The sequence below is a fragment of the Ambystoma mexicanum genome, chromosome 1p (genome assembly GCF_040938575.1).
Source record: "Ambystoma mexicanum isolate Mex_15411 chromosome 1p, UKY_AmexF1_1, whole genome shotgun sequence".
Lineage (NCBI taxonomy): Eukaryota > Metazoa > Chordata > Amphibia > Caudata > Ambystomatidae > Ambystoma > Ambystoma mexicanum.
The window spans coordinates 13,031,140-13,044,665 of record NC_090921.1 but is presented as its reverse complement, the minus strand read 5'-3'; the positions used below and the strand labels follow the sequence as shown (position 1 = coordinate 13,044,665).

At 47.8% G+C, this 13,526-nt stretch overlaps 11 non-coding genes across 11 annotated transcripts; all 11 read right to left on the bottom strand.

The window, feature by feature from the left end:
* Window positions 1–451: 451 nt before the first annotated feature.
* TRNAL-UAG (transfer RNA leucine (anticodon UAG)) lies at window positions 452–533 on the bottom strand. Its single transcript has one exon. It is a non-coding gene; the product is annotated as a tRNA-Leu (tRNA).
* Window positions 534–1,677: 1,144 nt separating this feature from the next.
* On the bottom strand, window positions 1,678–1,759 carry TRNAL-UAG (transfer RNA leucine (anticodon UAG)). The gene has a single exon. It is a non-coding gene; the product is annotated as a tRNA-Leu (tRNA).
* A 1,144-nt stretch (window positions 1,760–2,903) lies between these two features.
* Window positions 2,904–2,985, bottom strand: TRNAL-UAG (transfer RNA leucine (anticodon UAG)). The gene has a single exon. It is a non-coding gene; the product is annotated as a tRNA-Leu (tRNA).
* A 1,144-nt stretch (window positions 2,986–4,129) lies between these two features.
* Window positions 4,130–4,211, bottom strand: TRNAL-UAG (transfer RNA leucine (anticodon UAG)). Its single transcript has one exon. It is a non-coding gene; the product is annotated as a tRNA-Leu (tRNA).
* A 1,144-nt stretch (window positions 4,212–5,355) lies between these two features.
* Window positions 5,356–5,437, bottom strand: TRNAL-UAG (transfer RNA leucine (anticodon UAG)). The gene has a single exon. It is a non-coding gene; the product is annotated as a tRNA-Leu (tRNA).
* A 1,144-nt stretch (window positions 5,438–6,581) lies between these two features.
* Window positions 6,582–6,663, bottom strand: TRNAL-UAG (transfer RNA leucine (anticodon UAG)). Its single transcript has one exon. It is a non-coding gene; the product is annotated as a tRNA-Leu (tRNA).
* A 1,134-nt stretch (window positions 6,664–7,797) lies between these two features.
* Window positions 7,798–7,879, bottom strand: TRNAL-UAG (transfer RNA leucine (anticodon UAG)). The gene has a single exon. It is a non-coding gene; the product is annotated as a tRNA-Leu (tRNA).
* Window positions 7,880–9,316: 1,437 nt separating this feature from the next.
* Window positions 9,317–9,398, bottom strand: TRNAL-UAG (transfer RNA leucine (anticodon UAG)). Its single transcript has one exon. It is a non-coding gene; the product is annotated as a tRNA-Leu (tRNA).
* A 1,144-nt stretch (window positions 9,399–10,542) lies between these two features.
* TRNAL-UAG (transfer RNA leucine (anticodon UAG)) lies at window positions 10,543–10,624 on the bottom strand. The gene has a single exon. It is a non-coding gene; the product is annotated as a tRNA-Leu (tRNA).
* A 1,144-nt stretch (window positions 10,625–11,768) lies between these two features.
* On the bottom strand, window positions 11,769–11,850 carry TRNAL-UAG (transfer RNA leucine (anticodon UAG)). The gene has a single exon. It is a non-coding gene; the product is annotated as a tRNA-Leu (tRNA).
* A 1,144-nt stretch (window positions 11,851–12,994) lies between these two features.
* On the bottom strand, window positions 12,995–13,076 carry TRNAL-UAG (transfer RNA leucine (anticodon UAG)). The gene has a single exon. It is a non-coding gene; the product is annotated as a tRNA-Leu (tRNA).
* Between the last annotated feature and the right edge of the window lie 450 nt (window positions 13,077–13,526).

Here is a 13,526-nt window from a genome sequence, read left to right as displayed (position 1 = left end):
AGTGCATACGAAACTTGGTTCCGACGTGTCCAGGAGTGGGAGAATTACCAGGGACCTTGCAATCTCGTGCCTGGGGGTTTCTAAGCTGGGCATAGGAGCTCCACTGGATGGAGCCAAGTGTCTTGAACTGAGTTTTTGTGATGCAGCAGGAAAAGGCGCTGCAAAAAGGAGCAACTACCAAGGCAAAGAGATGTGCATTCATTAGGGCATCGTGTCGGCAGATTTGTGGCCCTGCCAAGCACGTGTTTATTGACAGGATCGTGAACGCATGTCCGTTTTCAGTGAACAGTGATTTATGCTTTACCCTTTTTTGGTGAAAACGCACACGAGTCAGATGTGTGCTTTCAGTCTGGGTGTTCAGAAAAGCAAGAATTCATAAACACATGCCATTCCCTGGCTCCCAATTGTCCTGTCTGTACACGTGGCATGAAGATAAAAAAGAAACAGCTATTGGCAGCGGTGGGATTCGAACCCACGCCTCCAAAGAGACTGGAGCCTAAATCCAGCGCCTTAGACCGCTCGGCCACGCTACCCTGCTGGTACTGAAACGAGAGCCTCTGAGACCTGTATTTTTTTAGGGATTGGCTGGTTTGGCCATTAATTCAAAATCAAAGCAAAGCATGAACTTGGATTGAATTCTAGCACTGGCTCTGCAAAGCCCGAACTGAACAATAAAGCACACTTGTCAGCCTGAAATTGAAATGTCACCTTTCGGGAGTGCTCTGTTCAACAGCAGTCTGGTAGCCTAGTGGTCAATGTCAGCACCCCTCCATCCAGCAGTCTTGAGTTCAATTCCCGGTGAGGGAGGTCAGATCTTTTCTAGGTTTTTTTTGGTTCTAAAAATGTTTGGGAAGCGAAGGTTCAGGAACATTGCCGGTAGGGAGAGTAAGCTCTTTAAAGGCATGCAATGAGATGTGTTTTTCTTTATTTCTGCATATTTCTGTAGCTAGCTGCATTCTTTCAGTCAACATCCCGCCCCATTTAGTGCTCACGTTTTTAAAGAAGTCCACCATTAGCCCGCAGTGTAAGCCTACCCGGGGCCTCCGCCGATGGTCCATGGTGTGTGGGATCCTTACTGGACCAACCCCAGCCGTAACGCAAATCTTAGCTTTGTCTCATTCGACCCCTAACTCGACCCAAGGAGCTACTGCAAACTCTTAGCCTAACACTAGCCCTAAATGAAAGACGCCTATTGTCCTCACATGTGGGATTTTGTTCTCGCTGCTAGTGCATACGAAACTTGGTTCCGACGTGTCCAGGAGTGGGAGAATTACCAGGGACCTTGCAATCTCGTGCCTGGGGGTTTCTAAGCTGGGCATAGGAGCTCCACTGGATGGAGCCAAGTGTCTTGAACTGAGTTTTTGTGATGCAGCAGGAAAAGGCTCCGCAAAAAGGAGCAACTACCAAGGCAAAGAGATGTGCATTCATTAGGGCATCGTGTCGGCAGATTTGTGGCCCTGCCCTGAACGTGTTTATTGACAGGATCGTGAACGCATGTCCGTTTTCAGTGAACAGTGATTTATGCTTTACCCTTTTTTGGTGAAAACGCACACGAGTCAGATGTGTGCTTTCAGTCTGGGTGTTCAGAAAAGCAAGAATTCATAAACACATGCCATTCCCTGGCTCCCAATTGTCCTGTCTGTACACGTGGCATGAAGATAAAAAAGAAACAGCTATTGGCAGCGGTGGGATTCGAACCCACGCCTCCAAAGAGACTGGAGCCTAAATCCAGCGCCTTAGACCGCTCGGCCACGCTACCCTGCTGGTACTGAAACGAGAGCCTCTGAGACCTGTATTTTTTTAGGGATTGGCTGGTTTGGCCATTAATTCAAAATCAAAGCAAAGCATGAACTTGGATTGAATTCTAGCACTGGCTGTGCAAAGCCCGAACTGAACAATAAAGCACACTTGTCAGCCTGAAATTGAAATGTCACCTTTCGGGAGTGCTCTGTTTGACAGCAGTCTGGTAGCCTAGTGGTCAATGTCAGCACCCCTCCATCCAGCAGTCCTGAGTTCAATTCCCGGTGAGGGAGGTCAGATCTTTTCTAGGTTTTTTTTGGTTCTAAAAATGTTTGGGAAGCGAAGGTTCAGGAACATTGCCGGTAGGGAGAGTAAGCTCTTTAAAGGCATGCAATGAGATGTGTTTTTCTTTATTTCTGCATATTTCTGTAGCTAGCTGCATTCTTTCAGTCAACATCCCGCCCCATTTAGTGCTCACGTTTTTAAAGAAGTCCACCATTAGCCCGCAGTGTAAGCCTACCCGGGGCCTCCGCCGATGGTCCATGGTGTGTGGGATCCTTACTGGACCAACCCCAGCCGTAACGCAAATCTTAGCTTTGTCTCATTCGACCCCTAACTCGACCCAAGGAGCTACTGCAAACTCTTAGCCTAACACTAGCCCTAAATGAAAGACGCCTATTGTCCTCACATGTGGGATTTTGTTCTCGCTGCTAGTGCATACGAAACTTGGTTCCGACGTGTCCAGGAGTGGGAGAATTACCAGGGACCTTGCAATCTCGTGCCTGGGGGTTTCTAAGCTGGGCATAGGAGCTCCACTGGATGGAGCCAAGTGTCTTGAACTGAGTTTTTGTGATGCAGCAGGAAAAGGCGCTGCAAAAAGGAGCAACTACCAAGGCAAAGAGATGTGCATTCATTAGGGCATCGTGTCGGCAGATTTGTGGCCCTGCCAAGCACGTGTTTATTGACAGGATCGTGAACGCATGTCCGTTTTCAGTGAACAGTGATTTATGCTTTACCCTTTTTTGGTGAAAACGCACACGAGTCAGATGTGTGCTTTCAGTCTGGGTGTTCAGAAAAGCAAGAATTCATAAACACATGCCATTCCCTGGCTCCCAATTGTCCTGTCTGTACACGTGGCATGAAGATAAAAAAGAAACAGCTATTGGCAGCGGTGGGATTCGAACCCACGCCTCCAAAGAGACTGGAGCCTAAATCCAGCGCCTTAGACCGCTCGGCCACGCTACCCTGCTGGTACTGAAACGAGAGCCTCTGAGACCTGTATTTTTTTAGGGATTGGCTGGTTTGGCCATTAATTCAAAATCAAAGCAAAGCATGAACTTGGATTGAATTCTAGCACTGGCTCTGCAAAGCCCGAACTGAACAATAAAGCACACTTGTCAGCCTGAAATTGAAATGTCACCTTTCGGGAGTGCTCTGTTCAACAGCAGTCTGGTAGCCTAGTGGTCAATGTCAGCACCCCTCCATCCAGCAGTCTTGAGTTCAATTCCCGGTGAGGGAGGTCAGATCTTTTCTAGGTTTTTTTTGGTTCTAAAAATGTTTGGGAAGCGAAGGTTCAGGAACATTGCCGGTAGGGAGAGTAAGCTCTTTAAAGGCATGCAATGAGATGTGTTTTTCTTTATTTCTGCATATTTCTGTAGCTAGCTGCATTCTTTCAGTCAACATCCCGCCCCATTTAGTGCTCACGTTTTTAAAGAAGTCCACCATTAGCCCGCAGTGTAAGCCTACCCGGGGCCTCCGCCGATGGTCCATGGTGTGTGGGATCCTTACTGGACCAACCCCAGCCGTAACGCAAATCTTAGCTTTGTCTCATTCGACCCCTAACTCGACCCAAGGAGCTACTGCAAACTCTTAGCCTAACACTAGCCCTAAATGAAAGACGCCTATTGTCCTCACATGTGGGATTTTGTTCTCGCTGCTAGTGCATACGAAACTTGGTTCCGACGTGTCCAGGAGTGGGAGAATTACCAGGGACCTTGCAATCTCGTGCCTGGGGGTTTCTAAGCTGGGCATAGGAGCTCCACTGGATGGAGCCAAGTGTCTTGAACTGAGTTTTTGTGATGCAGCAGGAAAAGGCTCCGCAAAAAGGAGCAACTACCAAGGCAAAGAGATGTGCATTCATTAGGGCATCGTGTCGGCAGATTTGTGGCCCTGCCCTGAACGTGTTTATTGACAGGATCGTGAACGCATGTCCGTTTTCAGTGAACAGTGATTTATGCTTTACCCTTTTTTGGTGAAAACGCACACGAGTCAGATGTGTGCTTTCAGTCTGGGTGTTCAGAAAAGCAAGAATTCATAAACACATGCCATTCCCTGGCTCCCAATTGTCCTGTCTGTACACGTGGCATGAAGATAAAAAAGAAACAGCTATTGGCAGCGGTGGGATTCGAACCCACGCCTCCAAAGAGACTGGAGCCTAAATCCAGCGCCTTAGACCGCTCGGCCACGCTACCCTGCTGGTACTGAAACGAGAGCCTCTGAGACCTGTATTTTTTTAGGGATTGGCTGGTTTGGCCATTAATTCAAAATCAAAGCAAAGCATGAACTTGGATTGAATTCTAGCACTGGCTGTGCAAAGCCCGAACTGAACAATAAAGCACACTTGTCAGCCTGAAATTGAAATGTCACCTTTCGGGAGTGCTCTGTTTGACAGCAGTCTGGTAGCCTAGTGGTCAATGTCAGCACCCCTCCATCCAGCAGTCCTGAGTTCAATTCCCGGTGAGGGAGGTCAGATCTTTTCTAGGTTTTTTTTGGTTCTAAAAATGTTTGGGAAGCGAAGGTTCAGGAACATTGCCGGTAGGGAGAGTAAGCTCTTTAAAGGCATGCAATGAGATGTGTTTTTCTTTATTTCTGCATATTTCTGTAGCTAGCTGCATTCTTTCAGTCAACATCCCGCCCCATTTAGTGCTCACGTTTTTAAAGAAGTCCACCATTAGCCCGCAGTGTAAGCCTACCCGGGGCCTCCGCCGATGGTCCATGGTGTGTGGGATCCTTACTGGACCAACCCCAGCCGTAACGCAAATCTTAGCTTTGTCTCATTCGACCCCTAACTCGACCCAAGGAGCTACTGCAAACTCTTAGCCTAACACTAGCCCTAAATGAAAGACGCCTATTGTCCTCACATGTGGGATTTTGTTCTCGCTGCTAGTGCATACGAAACTTGGTTCCGACGTGTCCAGGAGTGGGAGAATTACCAGGGACCTTGCAATCTCGTGCCTGGGGGTTTCTAAGCTGGGCATAGGAGCTCCACTGGATGGAGCCAAGTGTCTTGAACTGAGTTTTTGTGATGCAGCAGGAAAAGGCGCTGCAAAAAGGAGCAACTACCAAGGCAAAGAGATGTGCATTCATTAGGGCATCGTGTCGGCAGATTTGTGGCCCTGCCAAGCACGTGTTTATTGACAGGATCGTGAACGCATGTCCGTTTTCAGTGAACAGTGATTTATGCTTTACCCTTTTTTGGTGAAAACGCACACGAGTCAGATGTGTGCTTTCAGTCTGGGTGTTCAGAAAAGCAAGAATTCATAAACACATGCCATTCCCTGGCTCCCAATTGTCCTGTCTGTACACGTGGCATGAAGATAAAAAAGAAACAGCTATTGGCAGCGGTGGGATTCGAACCCACGCCTCCAAAGAGACTGGAGCCTAAATCCAGCGCCTTAGACCGCTCGGCCACGCTACCCTGCTGGTACTGAAACGAGAGCCTCTGAGACCTGTATTTTTTTAGGGATTGGCTGGTTTGGCCATTAATTCAAAATCAAAGCAAAGCATGAACTTGGATTGAATTCTAGCACTGGCTCTGCAAAGCCCGAACTGAACAATAAAGCACACTTGTCAGCCTGAAATTGAAATGTCACCTTTCGGGAGTGCTCTGTTCAACAGCAGTCTGGTAGCCTAGTGGTCAATGTCAGCACCCCTCCATCCAGCAGTCTTGAGTTCAATTCCCGGTGAGGGAGGTCAGATCTTTTCTAGGTTTTTTTTGGTTCTAAAAATGTTTGGGAAGCGAAGGTTCAGGAACATTGCCGGTAGGGAGAGTAAGCTCTTTAAAGGCATGCAATGAGATGTGTTTTTCTTTATTTCTGCATATTTCTGTAGCTAGCTGCATTCTTTCAGTCAACATCCCGCCCCATTTAGTGCTCACGTTTTTAAAGAAGTCCACCATTAGCCCGCAGTGTAAGCCTACCCGGGGCCTCCGCCGATGGTCCATGGTGTGTGGGATCCTTACTGGACCAACCCCAGCCGTAACGCAAATCTTAGCTTTGTCTCATTCGACCCCTAACTCGACCCAAGGAGCTACTGCAAACTCTTAGCCTAACACTAGCCCTAAATGAAAGACGCCTATTGTCCTCACATGTGGGATTTTGTTCTCGCTGCTAGTGCATACGAAACTTGGTTCCGACGTGTCCAGGAGTGGGAGAATTACCAGGGACCTTGCAATCTCGTGCCTGGGGGTTTCTAAGCTGGGCATAGGAGCTCCACTGGATGGAGCCAAGTGTCTTGAACTGAGTTTTTGTGATGCAGCAGGAAAAGGCGCTGCAAAAAGGAGCAACTACCAAGGCAAAGAGATGTGCATTCATTAGGGCATCGTGTCGGCAGATTTGTGGCCCTGCCAAGCACGTGTTTATTGACAGGATCGTGAACGCATGTCCGTTTTCAGTGAACAGTGATTTATGCTTTACCCTTTTTTGGTGAAAACGCACACGAGTCAGATGTGTGCTTTCAGTCTGGGTGTTCAGAAAAGCAAGAATTCATAAACACATGCCATTCCCTGGCTCCCAATTGTCCTGTCTGTACACGTGGCATGAAGATAAAAAAGAAACAGCTATTGGCAGCGGTGGGATTCGAACCCACGCCTCCAAAGAGACTGGAGCCTAAATCCAGCGCCTTAGACCGCTCGGCCACGCTACCCTGCTGGTACTGAAACGAGAGCCTCTGAGACCTGTATTTTTTTAGGGATTGGCTGGTTTGGCCATTAATTCAAAATCAAAGCAAAGCATGAACTTGGATTGAATTCTAGCACTGGCTCTGCAAAGCCCGAACTGAACAATAAAGCACACTTGTCAGCCTGAAATTGAAATGTCACCTTTCGGGAGTGCTCTGTTCAACAGCAGTCTGGTAGCCTAGTGGTCAATGTCAGCACCCCTCCATCCAGCAGTCTTGAGTTCAATTCCCGGTGAGGGAGGTCAGATCTTTTCTAGGTTTTTTTTGGTTCTAAAAATGTTTGGGAAGCGAAGGTTCAGGAACATTGCCGGTAGGGAGAGTAAGCTCTTTAAAGGCATGCAATGAGATGTGTTTTTCTTTATTTCTGCATATTTCTGTAGCTAGCTGCATTCTTTCAGTCAACATCCCGCCCCATTTAGTGCTCACGTTTTTAAAGAAGTCCACCATTAGCCCGCAGTGTAAGCCTACCCGGGGCCTCCGCCGATGGTCCATGGTGTGTGGGATCCTTACTGGACCAACCCCAGCCGTAACGCAAATCTTAGCTTTGTCTCATTCGACCCCTAACTCGACCCAAGGAGCTACTGCAAACTCTTAGCCTAACACTAGCCCTAAATGAAAGACGCCTATTGTCCTCACATGTGGGATTTTGTTCTCGCTGCTAGTGCATACGAAACTTGGTTCCGACGTGTCCAGGAGTGGGAGAATTACCAGGGACCTTGCAATCTCGTGCCTGGGGGTTTCTAAGCTGGGCATAGGAGCTCCACTGGATGGAGCCAAGTGTCTTTTTGTGATGCAGCAGGAAAAGGCGCTGCAAAAAGGAGCAACTACCAAGGCAAAGAGATGTGCATTCATTAGGGCATCGTGTCGGCAGATTTGTGGCCCTGCCAAGCACGTGTTTATTGACAGGATCGTGAACGCATGTCCGTTTTCAGTGAACAGTGATTTATGCTTTACCCTTTTTTGGTGAAAACGCACACGAGTCAGATGTGTGCTTTCAGTCTGGGTGTTCAGAAAAGCAAGAATTCATAAACACATGCCATTCCCTGGCTCCCAATTGTCCTGTCTGTACACGTGGCATGAAGATAAAAAAGAAACAGCTATTGGCAGCGGTGGGATTCGAACCCACGCCTCCAAAGAGACTGGAGCCTAAATCCAGCGCCTTAGACCGCTCGGCCACGCTACCCTGCTGGTACTGAAACGAGAGCCTCTGAGACCTGTATTTTTTTAGGGATTGGCTGGTTTGGCCATTAATTCAAAATCAAAGCAAAGCATGAACTTGGATTGAATTCTAGCACTGGCTGTGCAAAGCCCGAACTGAACAATAAAGCACACTTGTCAGCCTGAAATTGAAATGTCACCTTTCGGGAGTGCTCTGTTCAACAGCAGTCTGGTAGCCTAGTGGTCAATGTCAGCACCCCTCCATCCAGCAGTCTTGAGTTCAATTCCCGGTGAGGGAGGTCAGATCTTTTCTAGGTTTTTTTTGGTTCTAAAAATGTTTGGGAAGCGAAGGTTCAGGAACATTGCCGGTAGGGAGAGTAAGCTCTTTAAAGGCATGCAATGAGATGTGTTTTTCTTTATTTCTGCATATTTCTGTAGCTAAGCCCGAACTGAACAATAAAGCACACTTGTCAGCCTGAAATTGAAATGTCACCTTTCGGGAGTGCTCTGTTCGACAGCAGTCTGGTAGCCTAGTGGTCAATGTCAGCACCCCTCCATCCAGCAGTCCTGAGTTCAATTCCCGGTGAGGGAGGTCAGATCTTTTCTAGGTTTTTTTTGGTTCTAAAAATGTTTGGGAAGCGAAGGTTCAGGAACATTGCCGGTAGGGAGAGTAAGCTCTTTAAAGGCATGCAATGAGATGTGTTTTTCTTTATTTCTGCATATTTCTGTAGCTAGCTGCATTCTTTCAGTCAACATCCCGCCCCATTTAGTGCTCACGTTTTTAAAGAAGTCCACCATTAGCCCGCAGTGTAAGCCTACCCGGGGCCTCCGCCGATGGTCCATGGTGTGTGGGATCCTTACTGGACCAACCCCAGCCGTAACGCAAATCTTAGCTTTGTCTCATTCGACCCCTAACTCGACCCAAGGAGCTACTGCAAACTCTTAGCCTAACACTAGCCCTAAATGAAAGACGCCTATTGTCCTCACATGTGGGATTTTGTTCTCGCTGCTAGTGCATACGAAACTTGGTTCTGACGTGTCCAGGAGTGGGAGAATTACCAGGGACCTTGCAATCTCGTGCCTGGGGGTTTCTAAGCTGGGCATAGGAGCTCCACTGGATGGAGCCAAGTGTCTTGAACTGAGTTTTTGTGATGCAGCAGGAAAAGGCGCTGCAAAAAGGAGCAACTACCAAGGCAAAGAGATGTGCATTCATTAGGGCATCGTGTCGGCAGATTTGTGGCCCTGCCAAGCACGTGTTTATTGACAGGATCGTGAACGCATGTCCGTTTTCAGTGAACAGTGATTTATGCTTTACCCTTTTTTGGTGAAAACGCACACGAGTCAGATGTGTGCTTTCAGTCTGGGTGTTCAGAAAAGCAAGAATTCATAAACACATGCCATTCCCTGGCTCCCAATTGTCCTGTCTGTACACGTGGCATGAAGATAAAAAAGAAACAGCTATTGGCAGCGGTGGGATTCGAACCCACGCCTCCAAAGAGACTGGAGCCTAAATCCAGCGCCTTAGACCGCTCGGCCACGCTACCCTGCTGGTACTGAAACGAGAGCCTCTGAGACCTGTATTTTTTTAGGGATTGGCTGGTTTGGCCATTAATTCAAAATCAAAGCAAAGCATGAACTTGGATTGAATTCTAGCACTGGCTCTGCAAAGCCCGAACTGAACAATAAAGCACACTTGTCAGCCTGAAATTGAAATGTCACCTTTCGGGAGTGCTCTGTTCAACAGCAGTCTGGTAGCCTAGTGGTCAATGTCAGCACCCCTCCATCCAGCAGTCTTGAGTTCAATTCCCGGTGAGGGAGGTCAGATCTTTTCTAGGTTTTTTTTGGTTCTAAAAATGTTTGGGAAGCGAAGGTTCAGGAACATTGCCGGTAGGGAGAGTAAGCTCTTTAAAGGCATGCAATGAGATGTGTTTTTCTTTATTTCTGCATATTTCTGTAGCTAGCTGCATTCTTTCAGTCAACATCCCGCCCCATTTAGTGCTCACGTTTTTAAAGAAGTCCACCATTAGCCCGCAGTGTAAGCCTACCCGGGGCCTCCGCCGATGGTCCATGGTGTGTGGGATCCTTACTGGACCAACCCCAGCCGTAACGCAAATCTTAGCTTTGTCTCATTCGACCCCTAACTCGACCCAAGGAGCTACTGCAAACTCTTAGCCTAACACTAGCCCTAAATGAAAGACGCCTATTGTCCTCACATGTGGGATTTTGTTCTCGCTGCTAGTGCATACGAAACTTGGTTCCGACGTGTCCAGGAGTGGGAGAATTACCAGGGACCTTGCAATCTCGTGCCTGGGGGTTTCTAAGCTGGGCATAGGAGCTCCACTGGATGGAGCCAAGTGTCTTGAACTGAGTTTTTGTGATGCAGCAGGAAAAGGCTCCGCAAAAAGGAGCAACTACCAAGGCAAAGAGATGTGCATTCATTAGGGCATCGTGTCGGCAGATTTGTGGCCCTGCCCTGAACGTGTTTATTGACAGGATCGTGAACGCATGTCCGTTTTCAGTGAACAGTGATTTATGCTTTACCCTTTTTTGGTGAAAACGCACACGAGTCAGATGTGTGCTTTCAGTCTGGGTGTTCAGAAAAGCAAGAATTCATAAACACATGCCATTCCCTGGCTCCCAATTGTCCTGTCTGTACACGTGGCATGAAGATAAAAAAGAAACAGCTATTGGCAGCGGTGGGATTCGAACCCACGCCTCCAAAGAGACTGGAGCCTAAATCCAGCGCCTTAGACCGCTCGGCCACGCTACCCTGCTGGTACTGAAACGAGAGCCTCTGAGACCTGTATTTTTTTAGGGATTGGCTGGTTTGGCCATTAATTCAAAATCAAAGCAAAGCATGAACTTGGATTGAATTCTAGCACTGGCTGTGCAAAGCCCGAACTGAACAATAAAGCACACTTGTCAGCCTGAAATTGAAATGTCACCTTTCGGGAGTGCTCTGTTTGACAGCAGTCTGGTAGCCTAGTGGTCAATGTCAGCACCCCTCCATCCAGCAGTCCTGAGTTCAATTCCCGGTGAGGGAGGTCAGATCTTTTCTAGGTTTTTTTTGGTTCTAAAAATGTTTGGGAAGCGAAGGTTCAGGAACATTGCCGGTAGGGAGAGTAAGCTCTTTAAAGGCATGCAATGAGATGTGTTTTTCTTTATTTCTGCATATTTCTGTAGCTAGCTGCATTCTTTCAGTCAACATCCCGCCCCATTTAGTGCTCACGTTTTTAAAGAAGTCCACCATTAGCCCGCAGTGTAAGCCTACCCGGGGCCTCCGCCGATGGTCCATGGTGTGTGGGATCCTTACTGGACCAACCCCAGCCGTAACGCAAATCTTAGCTTTGTCTCATTCGACCCCTAACTCGACCCAAGGAGCTACTGCAAACTCTTAGCCTAACACTAGCCCTAAATGAAAGACGCCTATTGTCCTCACATGTGGGATTTTGTTCTCGCTGCTAGTGCATACGAAACTTGGTTCCGACGTGTCCAGGAGTGGGAGAATTACCAGGGACCTTGCAATCTCGTGCCTGGGGGTTTCTAAGCTGGGCATAGGAGCTCCACTGGATGGAGCCAAGTGTCTTGAACTGAGTTTTTGTGATGCAGCAGGAAAAGGCGCTGCAAAAAGGAGCAACTACCAAGGCAAAGAGATGTGCATTCATTAGGGCATCGTGTCGGCAGATTTGTGGCCCTGCCAAGCACGTGTTTATTGACAGGATCGTGAACGCATGTCCGTTTTCAGTGAACAGTGATTTATGCTTTACCCTTTTTTGGTGAAAACGCACACGAGTCAGATGTGTGCTTTCAGTCTGGGTGTTCAGAAAAGCAAGAATTCATAAACACATGCCATTCCCTGGCTCCCAATTGTCCTGTCTGTACACGTGGCATGAAGATAAAAAAGAAACAGCTATTGGCAGCGGTGGGATTCGAACCCACGCCTCCAAAGAGACTGGAGCCTAAATCCAGCGCCTTAGACCGCTCGGCCACGCTACCCTGCTGGTACTGAAACGAGAGCCTCTGAGACCTGTATTTTTTTAGGGATTGGCTGGTTTGGCCATTAATTCAAAATCAAAGCAAAGCATGAACTTGGATTGAATTCTAGCACTGGCTCTGCAAAGCCCGAACTGAACAATAAAGCACACTTGTCAGCCTGAAATTGAAATGTCACCTTTCGGGAGTGCTCTGTTCAACAGCAGTCTGGTAGCCTAGTGGTCAATGTCAGCACCCCTCCATCCAGCAGTCTTGAGTTCAATTCCCGGTGAGGGAGGTCAGATCTTTTCTAGGTTTTTTTTGGTTCTAAAAATGTTTGGGAAGCGAAGGTTCAGGAACATTGCCGGTAGGGAGAGTAAGCTCTTTAAAGGCATGCAATGAGATGTGTTTTTCTTTATTTCTGCATATTTCTGTAGCTAGCTGCATTCTTTCAGTCAACATCCCGCCCCATTTAGTGCTCACGTTTTTAAAGAAGTCCACCATTAGCCCGCAGTGTAAGCCTACCCGGGGCCTCCGCCGATGGTCCATGGTGTGTGGGATCCTTACTGGACCAACCCCAGCCGTAACGCAAATCTTAGCTTTGTCTCATTCGACCCCTAACTCGACCCAAGGAGCTACTGCAAACTCTTAGCCTAACACTAGCCCTAAATGAAAGACGCCTATTGTCCTCACATGTGGGATTTTGTTCTCGCTGCTAGTGCATACGAAACTTGGTTCCGACGTGTCCAGGAGTGGGAGAATTACCAGGGACCTTGCAATCTCGTGCCTGGGGGTTTCTAAGCTGGGCATAGGAGCTCCACTGGATGGAGCCAAGTGTCTTGAACTGAGTTTTTGTGATGCAGCAGGAAAAGGCGCTGCAAAAAGGAGCAACTACCAAGGCAAAGAGATGTGCATTCATTAGGGCATCGTGTCGGCAGATTTGTGGCCCTGCCAAGCACGTGTTTATTGACAGGATCGTGAACGCATGTCCGTTTTCAGTGAACAGTGATTTATGCTTTACCCTTTTTTGGTGAAAACGCACACGAGTCAGATGTGTGCTTTCAGTCTGGGTGTTCAGAAAAGCAAGAATTCATAAACACATGCCATTCCCTGGCTCCCAATTGTCCTGTCTGTACACGTGGCATGAAGATAAAAAAGAAACAGCTATTGGCAGCGGTGGGATTCGAACCCACGCCTCCAAAGAGACTGGAGCCTAAATCCAGCGCCTTAGACCGCTCGGCCACGCTACCCTGCTGGTACTGAAACGAGAGCCTCTGAGACCTGTATTTTTTTAGGGATTGGCTGGTTTGGCCATTAATTCAAAATCAAAGCAAAGCATGAACTTGGATTGAATTCTAGCACTGGCTCTGCAAAGCCCGAACTGAACAATAAAGCACACTTGTCAGCCTGAAATTGAAATGTCACCTTTCGGGAGTGCTCTGTTCAACAGCAGTCTGGTAGCCTAGTGGTCAATGTCAGCACCCCTCCATCCAGCAGTCTTGAGTTCAATTCCCGGTGAGGGAGGTCAGATCTTTTCTAGGTTTTTTTTGGTTCTAAAAATGTTTGGGAAGCGAAGGTTCAGGAACATTGCCGGTAGGGAGAGTAAGCTCTTTAAAGGCATGCAATGAGATGTGTTTTTCTTTATTTCTGCATATTTCTGTAGCTAGCTGCATTCTTTCAGTCAACATCCCGCCCCATTT